The sequence below is a fragment of the Sciurus carolinensis genome, chromosome 18, assembly GCF_902686445.1.
Source record: "Sciurus carolinensis chromosome 18, mSciCar1.2, whole genome shotgun sequence".
Classification (NCBI taxonomy): Eukaryota; Metazoa; Chordata; class Mammalia; order Rodentia; family Sciuridae; genus Sciurus; species Sciurus carolinensis.
In genome coordinates, this window is record NC_062230.1 from 20,425,686 (window position 1) to 20,437,002 (window position 11,317).

Genomic DNA, 11,317 nt, shown 5'->3' on the forward strand with positions numbered 1-11,317 from the left:
AAAGGCACTATAAGATTTAATGTGATCCCAATTAAAATCCCTATGACATTTCACATAGAAACAGAAAAGGCAATCATGAAATTCATCTGGAAGAACAAAAGACCCAGAATAGCCAAAGCAATCCTGGGCATGAAGAGTGATGCAGGAGGTATCAAAATACCAGACCTTAAACTCTACTATAGACAATAGTAACAAAAATGGCATGGTATTGGCACCAAAAGGTAGACCAATGGTATAGGATAGAAGACACAGAGACATACCCACATAAGTACAGTTATCTCAAACTAGACAAAGTTGCCAAAAACTTACAGTGGAGAAAAGATAGCCTCTTCAACAAATGGTGCTGGTAGAACTGGAAATCCATATGCAGTAAAATGAAATTAAACACCTATCTCTCACCCTGTACAAAGTTCAACTCAAAATGGATCAAGGATCTAGGAATTAGACCTGAGACCCTTCACCAAATAGAAGAAAAAGTAGGCCCAAATCTCCATCACGTTGGCTTAGGACCAGACTTCCTTAACAAGACCCCCATAGTGTAAGAAATAAAAGCAAGAATCAATAAATGGGATAGTTTCAAACTAAAAAGTTTCTTCTCAGCAAAGGAAACAATCAATAGTGTGAAAAGAGAGCCTAGAGAGCAGGAGAAAATCTTTTCCACACACACTTCAGACAGAACACTCATCTCCAAAGTTTATAAAGAACTTTAAAAAACGCTACACCAATAATACAAAGAACCCAATCAATAAATGCGCTAAGGAACTGGGCAGACACTTCAGAGAAGAAGATATACAGGTGATCAACAAATATATGAAAAAGTGCTCATCATTCTGAGTAATTAGAGAAAAGTAAATTAAAACCACCCTACGATTTCATCTAACTCCAATTAGAATTGCTATTATCAAGAACACAAGCAATAAGTGTTGGTGTGGATGTGGGGAAAAAAGCACACTCATACATTGCTGGTGGAGTTGCAAATTGGTGCAGCCACTCTGGAAAGCAGTATTGAGATTACTCAGAAAATTTGGAATGGAACCACCATTTGATCCAGTTATCCCACTCCTCAGTTTATACCCAAAGGACTTAAAATCAGCATACTACAGTAACACAGCCACATCAATGTTCATAGCAGCTCAATTCACAATAGCTAGATTGTGGAACCAACCTAGATGCCCTTCAATTGATGAACGGATAAAGAAACTATACATACACAATGGAATATTACTCAGCCATAAAGAAGAATCAAATTATGGCATCTTCTGGCAAATGGATGAAGTTGGAAAATATCATACTAAGTGAAATAGGCCAAGCCCAAAAAAACCAAAGGTTGAATGTTTTCTCTGATAAGTGCATGACAATATATAATGATGGGGAGGTGGCGGGGGGAAGAGAAGAATAAAGGAACTTTGGATGGTGTAGAGGAAAATGGGGTGGGAGGGGTGGGGGACAGAAATATAGTAGAATGAAACAGACAGTATTACCCTATGTATATGTATGATTACATGAATGGTGTAAATGTATGATGTGTACAACCACAGAAATGAAAAGTTGTACCCCATTTGTGTACAATGAATCAAAGTGCAGTCTGTAAAAATAAAAATGATTTTAATAAAAAATTTAAAATAATAAAATATTTTTTATTTTAAAAAATAAAAAACTCAATGGGATACTTATTTATTTTGCTGTACGAAAGTCATTAATTTTTGCTATCAAATATATTGCTCTTTTTCTTTCTGAGCTTGGTAACATGCTAAATTGCTCTCTGAAAATAAAGTTTAACTTCTAAAAAAAAATCAGAAAGATTCCATATAAACAACCTAATGATGTATCTCAAGGTCCTTGAAAAAGAAAAACAAATAAATTCCAAAGCCAGTAGAAGGAAGAAAATAAGATCAGAGCCAAAAATCAATGAAATAGAGAATAATATAATTCAAGGGACTAATGAAATGAAGACTTGGTTCTTTGAAAAGACAAACAAGATTGATAAACCCTTGCCAAAACTGAGAGAGAGAGAGAGAGAAAGAGAGAGAGAGAGAGAGAGAGAGAGAGAGAGAGAGAGAGAGAGTCAAATTAACAAAATTAGAGATGTAGCCAGGCAAGTGACACACATCTGTAATCGCAGTGGCTTGGGAGTCTGAAGTAGGAGAATCACAAGTTCGAGGCCAGCCTCAACAACTTAGGAAGGTCCTAAGCAACTTAGCAATACCTTGTCTCAAATTTAAAAAAAAAAAAAAAGGTCAGGGGATGTGGTTCAGAGGTCAAGCACCCTGTGTTCAATTCCAAGTACCAAAAAAAAAAAAAAAAAAAAAGGAAAAGAAAAAGAAAACGTAGAGGTCACCACAGACATCACTGAAATCCAGAGGATCATTAGGGACTATTCTGAAAACTTACACTCCAAAAAATTGGAAAGTCTAAAAGAAATGAATGCAATTCTATATATATATATACATAACCTTCCAAAATTAAACCAAAAGGACACAGAAAAACTAAACAGACTAAAACCTAGCAGTGATATAGAAGAAGTAATAAAAAGTTTTCCAACAAAGAAAAGCCTAGGACCAGATGGATTCTCAGCTGATTTCTCCTAGACTTTTAAAGAAGAAATAATGTCAATGCTTCTCAAATTATCCCATGAAATAGAAAGGGAAAGAACACTCCCAAATTCATTCTATGAAGCCAGTGTCACTCTGATACCAAAACTAGATAAGGACACATCAAGGAAAGAAAACTATAGACCAATATCCTGATGAACTCAGATACTAAAATCCTTAATAAAATATTAGCAATTCATATTTAACAACACATTAAGATTGTACATCATGACAAAGTTGGTTTTATCCCAGGGTTTCAAGAATGGTTTAACATATGCAAATCAATAAATTACACATAAATAGAATTAAGGACAAAAATTGCAGTCACCTCAACAGATGCAGAGAAAGCCTTCAACAAAATTTAGCACCCATTCATGATAAAAGCACTGAGGAAATTAGGGAGAGAAGGAACCTACCTCAACATCATAAAGTCTATATACAATAAACCCAAAACCAACATCATAGTGATTGGAAAAAACTGAAAGCATTTTCTTTAAAATTTGGAACAAAATAAGGTCTACTCTCATTACTCCTATTCAATATAATTCTTGAAACTCTAGCCAGAGCAATCAGGCAAAAGAAGGAAATTAAGGCATACAAATAGGAAAAGAAGAAGTCAAATTATCTGTTTGTTGATGACATTTTCATGGAGTTAGATGAAATCTTAGGGTGGATAAAGAAACTATGGTATATATACACAATGGAATATTACTCAGCCATAAAGAATAAAATTATGGCATCCGCAGGTAAATGGACTGAGTGGAGAATGTCATGCTAAGTGAAATAAGCCAATCCCAAAAAACCAAAGGCTGAATGTTTTCTCTAATAAGTGGATGCCAATACATAATAGGGAGGAGGGGGTAAGGGAAGAATGGAGGAACAATGGGTTGTGTAGAGGGAAAAGAGGGGTGCAGGGGGGAATGAATCTAACTAAGGAGGTGAAAGACCTCTAGATGGTGGAATGAGACAAACATTATTACCCTATGATACATGTATGCTTACACAAATGGTGTGACTCTACATCGTGTACAGAGAAATGAAAAGTTGTAACCCATTTGTATATAATGAATCAAAATGAATTCTGCTGTCATTATAACTAAATGGAACAAACAATTAAAAAATAAAAAGCTTCTGCCACACAAAGGAAACTACAATATGAAAAGAACTTACACATGGGAGAAAACATATGCCTGTTTATCTTCTGACAGAATTAATATCCAGAATACATAAAGAACTCAAAAAACTTCCTTAAAAATTAACCTAATTAATGGCTGGGGATATAGCTCAGTTGGTAGAGTGCTTGCCCTGGGTTCAGCACCATAAGTAATAATAATAAATAATAATAATAATAATAATCCCAATTAATAAATGTGCAAATAAACTAAATAAACATTTTTCCAAAGAAAAAATTCAAATGGCCAACAAATACATGAAAGAATGTTCAACACCTTAGTAATTAGGGAAATACAAGTCAAAACTATAATGAAATCTCATCTCACTCCCCTTAGAAGGCAGCCATCAAGAATACAAACAATAACAAATGCTGGAGAGAAACGAATACTGTTACACTGTTGGTGTGACTGTAAATTATTACACCATTGTGGAAATCAGTATGGAGTTTCCTCAAAAGACTAGGAATGAAACTACCATATGGCCCAGCTATACCCCTTCTCGGTATTTATCCTAAAGAAATAAAGTCAGCATACTACAGTGACACACACATGCACATGCATGTTTATAGCAGCAGAGTTCACAACAGCCAAACCATGGCACCAGCCTAGGCATCTGTCAATGGATGAATGGATAAAAAAAATGGGGTATATAAACAAGATGGAATTTTATTTAGCCATAAAGAATAAAATTATGTCATTGCAGGACAACGGGCAGAACTTAAGAACATTGAGTGAGACAAGCCAAACTCAGAAAGTCAGAAGTCCTATGTTTTCTCTTAAATGTGGAAGCTAGATAGGAAAATGGGGAAAATGTCAGGGGAGGTTGATCTCAGGAAAATCAAAGGGAGGTCAGGAATGGGACCAACCGGAGGGTGAGAAGGGAGGGAAAGAGGAGATACCAGGGAATGATATTGGACAGATTGCATTGCTACAGTGAGTGCACAAGTGAATGTGTGACAATGAACCCAACCATCATGTCCAATTATAATGTACAAAAAAATATGAGAAAAAAGATTTAGCTTCAGCTCCTGTGGGAGTGGGTGGGGGCTCACAGGCACGCCCTCCTTCTCCTCCCCAGGGACATGATCCTCATCATGCAGGGCTTTTGGTCTGTGGTGGTCACCGATTGGGTAAGAAAGGAGACTGGGTCTGCTGGATTAAACTGAGAGCCCGAGAACTGTCCCTGCCCAGGCTGACAAGCACTCTGGTCCTCCCTGCTTGCCTGGCATCACCCACATGCTTCACATGGCCAGAAACTCTGCATGTTGCTGCCACCACCACCCCAACCTGGCCCCAAATCACCGAGCAGGGCCTGCTGGAGACAACACCATGAATCCCACTGGGCCTCAAGCAACCATGGGCTACTGGAGAGATGACTGGGTTCTGGGTTTTTGTTGAGGGACCAGGCAGCTCACACACTGCAGCTGCTCTGCCCCACTTATAACCTGGGAAGGGTAGTGCTTGAGGGTCCTCGGACCCACCACTATGAACAGTTCCCTTACCCTTTCTCTTTGTGTGGAAGGCTCTTTCCTAGACCTTCAGACTTGAGCACATGCCACCCTCCTGCGGAGGTCTTCCGTGGCTCCATCTAAAACTCTTCCTTGTGGACGACCTGTTTCCCCAGTTTATGTGTGTATTGTGATTCTGGGGATAGAAATTTGAGGCACTCCCTCACTGAGCTACAGCTTTTTATTTTGATGTGGTCTTGCTAAGTTGGCTGGATTGACCAAGAGCATGTGATCCTCCTGACTCCATTGACCATTGCTGTGGTGTGCACGGGGACTGGCCTGCTGTTGCCTAGCAAGTCCCACATGCTTCACATGGGTGGAGCATGTATTCTTGTCTCACACAGAACAAACTTCATTATCTTGAAATCTGCTTCCCCACTCCAGTGAACTCCAGGAGAGCAGATCCTATTCACTCTTTCAGAACAGAGTGGAGCACAGAGCAGATGGCCAATCAATACCTAACAGATTAACAGATGGAGACCTGGCTTCTACTCACTCCTCAGTAAATATGGGTTACTCCCTTTCTTCTCTTCCTTACCTGTCACCGCTGATAGGATGAAGACAGTCCCCTGTGTTTCCACATCTGGCTGTCCCCTAAGGGCCCATGTGATCAGACTTCAGGAAGAGCCAAGGCAGTTTCTGCCCCTACAGAGCCAATGTCCTAGGTGAGTGCTGTCCCCTTTCCAGCCTGGCCTAGCTCTGGGGAGAGGGTGCCCCATGCTCCAGTCCAGGCTGGGACAGCTGAGTTCTTGTCCCCAGGGCCAGGGCTGCAGGGGGCTTGAGAAGCCTGACTGTGTCATCTCCTACCAGGATCACCCTTGGCAGCTGTGAGAACTCACTGCTTTGGGGAGTGAGTTGGCTGTGCCACATGGGCACTGAGCAGGAAGAGGATGCCTCTATCCCCTAAGCTGCCTTTGACCAATCTCTTGTCTCTTGTCACTGGACAGACATGCTGGACACCTGACCTTCAGCCTCCCCAAGTTTCCCCGCTACTTGTTTTTTCATGCCTCTCCCCATGTGCACCATGGTCTGAACAATTTTTATTTGAGTATAATAGGAAGTTTTGAGTTAGGGTAATTTCTAGTGTTTGCAGGGAGGTCTGGGTGAAGGAAACAGAAATGGGAGGGGGGCCACTGACCCAACCATGTGCCCAGGCTCTCCCCTGCCCAGAGGCCCCTCTGCCTGGCTTTGTCCACCTTGGCACTGAGGACACACTATTCTTGGGAGGCTCAGGAGACTCCCACCTGTGACTCAGCCCCCCATTTTCAGTGCTCAGCTAGAATTTGATTGTAATCCAAAGAGAAAAAGGCAGAGGTGGGGAGCTCTTCCTCCATGGGGCCCTGTGACTCCTCCTGCCCCATCCTGCTCAGTCAGGGAGAGAAAACCACCTGTGGGGCTGTTCTCCACCTGCCATGACGACATTCCTTGAGGTCCCACAAAAGCCATGAAGCAGGGGCTCCCTCCAGGGCTAGTGGACTCTGGCATCCTTGTTCTTCCCTGTCCCATGCTGCCCCCAGAACAGCCCTTCTTGCTCTGCTCTGCCCCTAGTCCCTTCGTCCTGCCCCCTCAGTACTCAGGACTTGCCTCGTGGACAGAGCCTGCAGTTCTGGAATATCCATGGCTGCTCTGACCTGAGCCCTTAGTGTCCAGAGACTGGCCTGGAGCCAGCAGGAAGGTGAGTAGCCATGAACTCCACCTTTCCTCTCCCCTCACCTCCCTTAACTTGGTCAGTGAGAAAAAGCTGTCTGTGCTGGGCGTGGTCGCACATGTCTGTAACCCGTGACTCAGGAGGTTGAGGCAGGAGGATCACAAGTTCAAGGCCAGACTCAGCAAATTAGTGAGACCCTAAGCAACTTAGCAAGATTGTCTCAAAATTGTTTATGAATAGGGGGGCTGGGAAAGTAGATCAGTGATAAAGGGCCCCTGGGGTCAGTTCCCAATATTGAAAAAGAGAGTCAGAGAGAGAGAGAGAAAAGGCTATTAATCTGCTGTGTAGAGGTGAAGTTCAGTGGAGTGGTCCAGAAGTCAGATTAAACCTGATAAAACATTCGTCCCTTGGGTCCTTCCCCTCATTTGACTACTTTGTTCTACATGCTAAACACATATCTTGGGTTTTCAGAAACGTATGGGTGTCTTACCACTGGGTGCTAAGGAGGGTACCACAGACATGCCCAATCCCCAAACCACACTCTTCCTTCCAGGACAGCCACTCCTAGGGCTGGCTCCTCACCCCTCCCACTTTGAACCTACAAAAACTTCAGCTCAGAGAGCAGCTCTGCAGTTCCCACTCTGTTAATCCAGTGCCCACCAGGAGGTCGGTATCCTGAAATGTCAGGTGAGTGCCAGATTGGGGGTGGCTCAGAAAGACCACATTGCCCTGCCCAGCTCCTGGCTCCAACATCTTCTAGATGCTCCTACTGCTTCTTCAAGCACCACTGGATCTCTTGACTGGGGCCTCTACCTCCCTGTTCTTTCCCATGGACACCCCATCTCAATAGATAACTCCATCCTGGCCTGAGTTCCCTTCCCCTCCTCTGCTGAGTGATCAGAGCTTTGCTCATTCACATGCAAGACTGGCCCACCAACCAAGTTCAGCTGCTCCCATTGGTCCTGTTTGTCCTGAACCACGCTGGAGCTTGGTAGGTAAGTGGGATACCAGGTCAGTCAGGGCATTTCTGGATGTAAAGGGAGCTCAAGAGGTTGAACAGCACAGAGAGGAGCCCATTTGGGTGTAGGCTGTGATCTCAGCAGGGGTAGTAAGAGCAACCAAGCTGACCAGCAAAGCAATTGGCCAATTGCCTAGCATACAGGAGGCACTGGGTTCCCTCCTCAGTACTGCAAGCAACACAAAACAAAAATAGAATGGGCAGGCCCTAGAAAATGCTTTTTAAGTGCTTGCTGGAATCTCCTGGAAACCTTCCAAAATTCAATGTCTGTGATCAAACCCTAGGGACTGCTTACATTGCACTAGGGTCATGGAAAATTCCGCAGGTAAGTAGAAGGTGCAGCCTGCGCTGTGAACCATTGCACTGGAGTTAGACCTGCCTTCCAATCCCAGCTGCCTACTTACTAGCTTGGTGAGCTTGTCAACTCACAGAACCTCCTGAAGTCTGTGTCCTTATTTCAAAGCAATAAGGTGGCAAAGGCTGTTTTGTGATGGTGCTCAGAGAAACAGGCCAGGCGCTGGTCCCTGACTCAGCAGCACAGTGCTGGTCCAGGACATCTCCTGCCTTCTGCTGCTCAAGGTGAAGGGGGTCCCGCTCATCAAAGACTTTGCAGAGATGATGGGGCCACTTCAGAGCTTCCACACCTGACCTGCTCATCAGGTCTGGTAAGTGAGGAGGGCCACCCTGCTCCCCTACTAGGGCTGCAACCCCACCTTGGTCGGCAGGGCCAGGCCCTCCACCCTGCTCACCTCTGGCTCTCTCCTTTCCAGGAAACACATGGTTGAACAAGATACTGAAGATAACCTACTAGGGTGGAGACCTAGGTAAGTGTCATCAGGCAGGTGGGTGGTAGTGTCCTAGGGCAAGTTCCAGGTTGCAGCTCACCAGACCTTCCCCTGCTCTCACCTTAGGTCTGGAGTCTTTGAAAGATACACCTGCTCCACGAATCATCAAGACACATTTGCACATGGCCCTGCTTCCCCAGAGTCTGCAGGACCAGAAGGTCAAGGTGAGTGGCAGGGGGGCAGTCACTAGGTCATTCCAGCTTAGGTCCCGTTCTGCTGGGAAGGTATCTCAAAGGTTTGTCTGCACTCAAGTGGGAAGGCCACCTGCTCTCATTCTGGCAGGCAGGGATCAAGACAAGAAGGAGACTGAGACTTTTTGTGGGGGGATGGTACTAGGAATTGAACCTGGGGCTTTTAACCACTGAGCCACATCCCTGGCCCTTTTTAAATATTTCTTTGAGAGACAGGATCTTGATAAGTTGCTTAGGGCCTCCTAAATTGCTGTGGCTGGCTTTGAATTGGCATCCTCCTGCTTCAGCCTCCTGAGCCACTGAGATTAAAGGCATGTGTCATCAAGCTTGGCTGAGTGAAATTCTCTCATCCAGACCTAAGAACAGGAGGGTTCATGTGTTCAGAGGCTCACAGAGGGGCTGAAGGCTCTTCCGCTGCCTTGTTCTCATCTGGATGTGTGCTGGAATTCAAGGGGTGAGATTAGTATGAAGTTCAGCTCCAGGGACTAGCCAGGAGTTTCACATCAAAGCTGCGTTCAAATGCCAGCTGCCGTAGCCATCCATGAGATCTCAAGCAAGTCAGCCTCAAGGCCTCAGGGTCTTCCTTTGTCAAGCTGAGAGAGACTCCCCCACAGCGGTGCTGTGAAGGGTGCCAGGCAGACAGCATGGGAGGCAGTACTGGAGCGTGTGTGCGTGGGTAGTGTAGCTGGCAGTGGGTGTCGTCTGTCCCTGCAGGTGATCTATGTTGCCCACAATGCAAAGGACGTGGCCATCTCCTATTATAACTTCTACAAAATAGCCAAGGTGCACCCTGACCCTGGCACCTGGGACAGCTTTCTGGAGAAGTTCATGGATGGACAAGGTGAGCCCCAATCTGGAGGAAGGAGAGGGCTGCAGCTGAGGAAGGACACCTAGAACTCATACCAACCCCTGTTGGTGCCCCTTCCCCAGTGTCCTATGGGTCGTGGTACCAGCACGTGCAGGAGTGGTGGGAGCTGAGCTGCACCCACCCTGTGCTCTACCTCTTCTATGAAGACCTGAAGGAGGTGAGACTGCCTGCCGCCAATTCCATCCATGACCCACCTAGGGGACAGAAGCCTTGGAGGCCCTGCCAAGGCCTTCAGGACCTTCCCCTTTGGCAGGCCCACCCAGTCCAGGATTCCCCACACTGCCTTCTAGGACTGTGACTGCAGAGCCAGCTTGGCTCAGGACCCAGCACGGCCCTCACCTCCTAGCACCTGGGCAGCTGCACAGCAGTTTGTTGTTTCCATGTCTCCCTGCCCAGGGCTGTGCCAATCCTGGGGCCACATTTCTAAAAGAAGACTGTCCCTGCCCTCTCTCCTAAGACACCAGGTAGGGCTCACTCCAGGACACTAAGGCAGAGAGCTAATAGTTTTCCTCCACGCAAAGAGGCCCAGAGTCAAGGAGCTGGGGCCAAGAGGTTTCCAAGTAGAAGTGGTCAGCTCTCTCGTGACACCAGAGAGGGAACTTCTCTTGTGTTTCCTCAGTAAGCAATCCAAGCCTCCTCTGAACAAACTTTCTGCTGCTCTAGAACCTGAAAAGGGAAATTCAGAAGATCGTGGACTTTCTGGGGTACGTCCTGTCAGAGGAGATTGTGGATCACACTGTCTAGCACACTCCTTCAAGGAAATGAAAAAGAATCTCATGGCTAACTATAGCACGTTTCCAACTCATATCCTAAACCACAGTATTTCTCCCTTTATGAGGAAAGGTGGGTGCCCAGACAGGGAGGGTATCTGGGGAGGGAAGGGTGGAAGCAGTTGCCAGATCCTGCCCTAGTCTCTTGGGACCACCTGTGTATGGGACCCCAGCATTCCTCTGTCCTTCCCTAGGCATTGCTGGAGACTGGAATCTGCCTTCACTGTGGCCCAGAATGAGTGCTTTGATGCCCACTATGCTGAGAAGACAGCAGGCTGCAAGCTCGACTTCCGCTGGCAGCTCTGAGTGGTGTCATGGGGGCACTGCAGGGGCAGCGTGGGCACAAGCATGACCCATGACCTCAGGAAGAAAATACAAACACAGACTCACACCTGTACTCCCAGCTTTCAGGAGACTGAGGCAGAAAGATCCCCAAGTTCGAGATCAGCCTAGGCTACCTCAAAATAAAGTAATATTTAAAAAAAAAGAGGGGGGGGGCAGAGAAGGTGATAAATGCAGCTGAGTGGTAGAGTGCGGGTGGGTTCAATTCCCAACATCACCAAAAAATAAAAATTAAAAAATTGATATAATCTGTTCAACATGGAGATTCTCTTGGAAGAATCTCTGGACCAAGTAGGGCCCTCTGCCTGCTACGCCCTGCAATGCCCACCTGCCCATTCTGGGCAGGGAAAGAGGGTCTGCAGAT

General features: G+C 45.4%; 1 long non-coding RNA gene and 1 pseudogene across 1 annotated transcript; both read left to right on the forward strand.

Annotated features, from left to right (window-relative positions):
* Window positions 1-6,835: 6,835 nt before the first annotated feature.
* Window positions 6,836-8,394, forward strand: LOC124970018 (uncharacterized). Its single transcript, XR_007106059.1, has 3 exons — window positions 6,836-6,946; window positions 7,473-7,606; window positions 7,770-8,394. It is a non-coding gene; the product is annotated as an uncharacterized LOC124970018 (long non-coding RNA).
* A 33-nt stretch (window positions 8,395-8,427) lies between these two features.
* On the forward strand, window positions 8,428-11,123 carry LOC124969936 (sulfotransferase 1A1-like; annotated as a pseudogene).
* The last annotated feature ends 194 nt before the right edge of the window (window positions 11,124-11,317 follow it).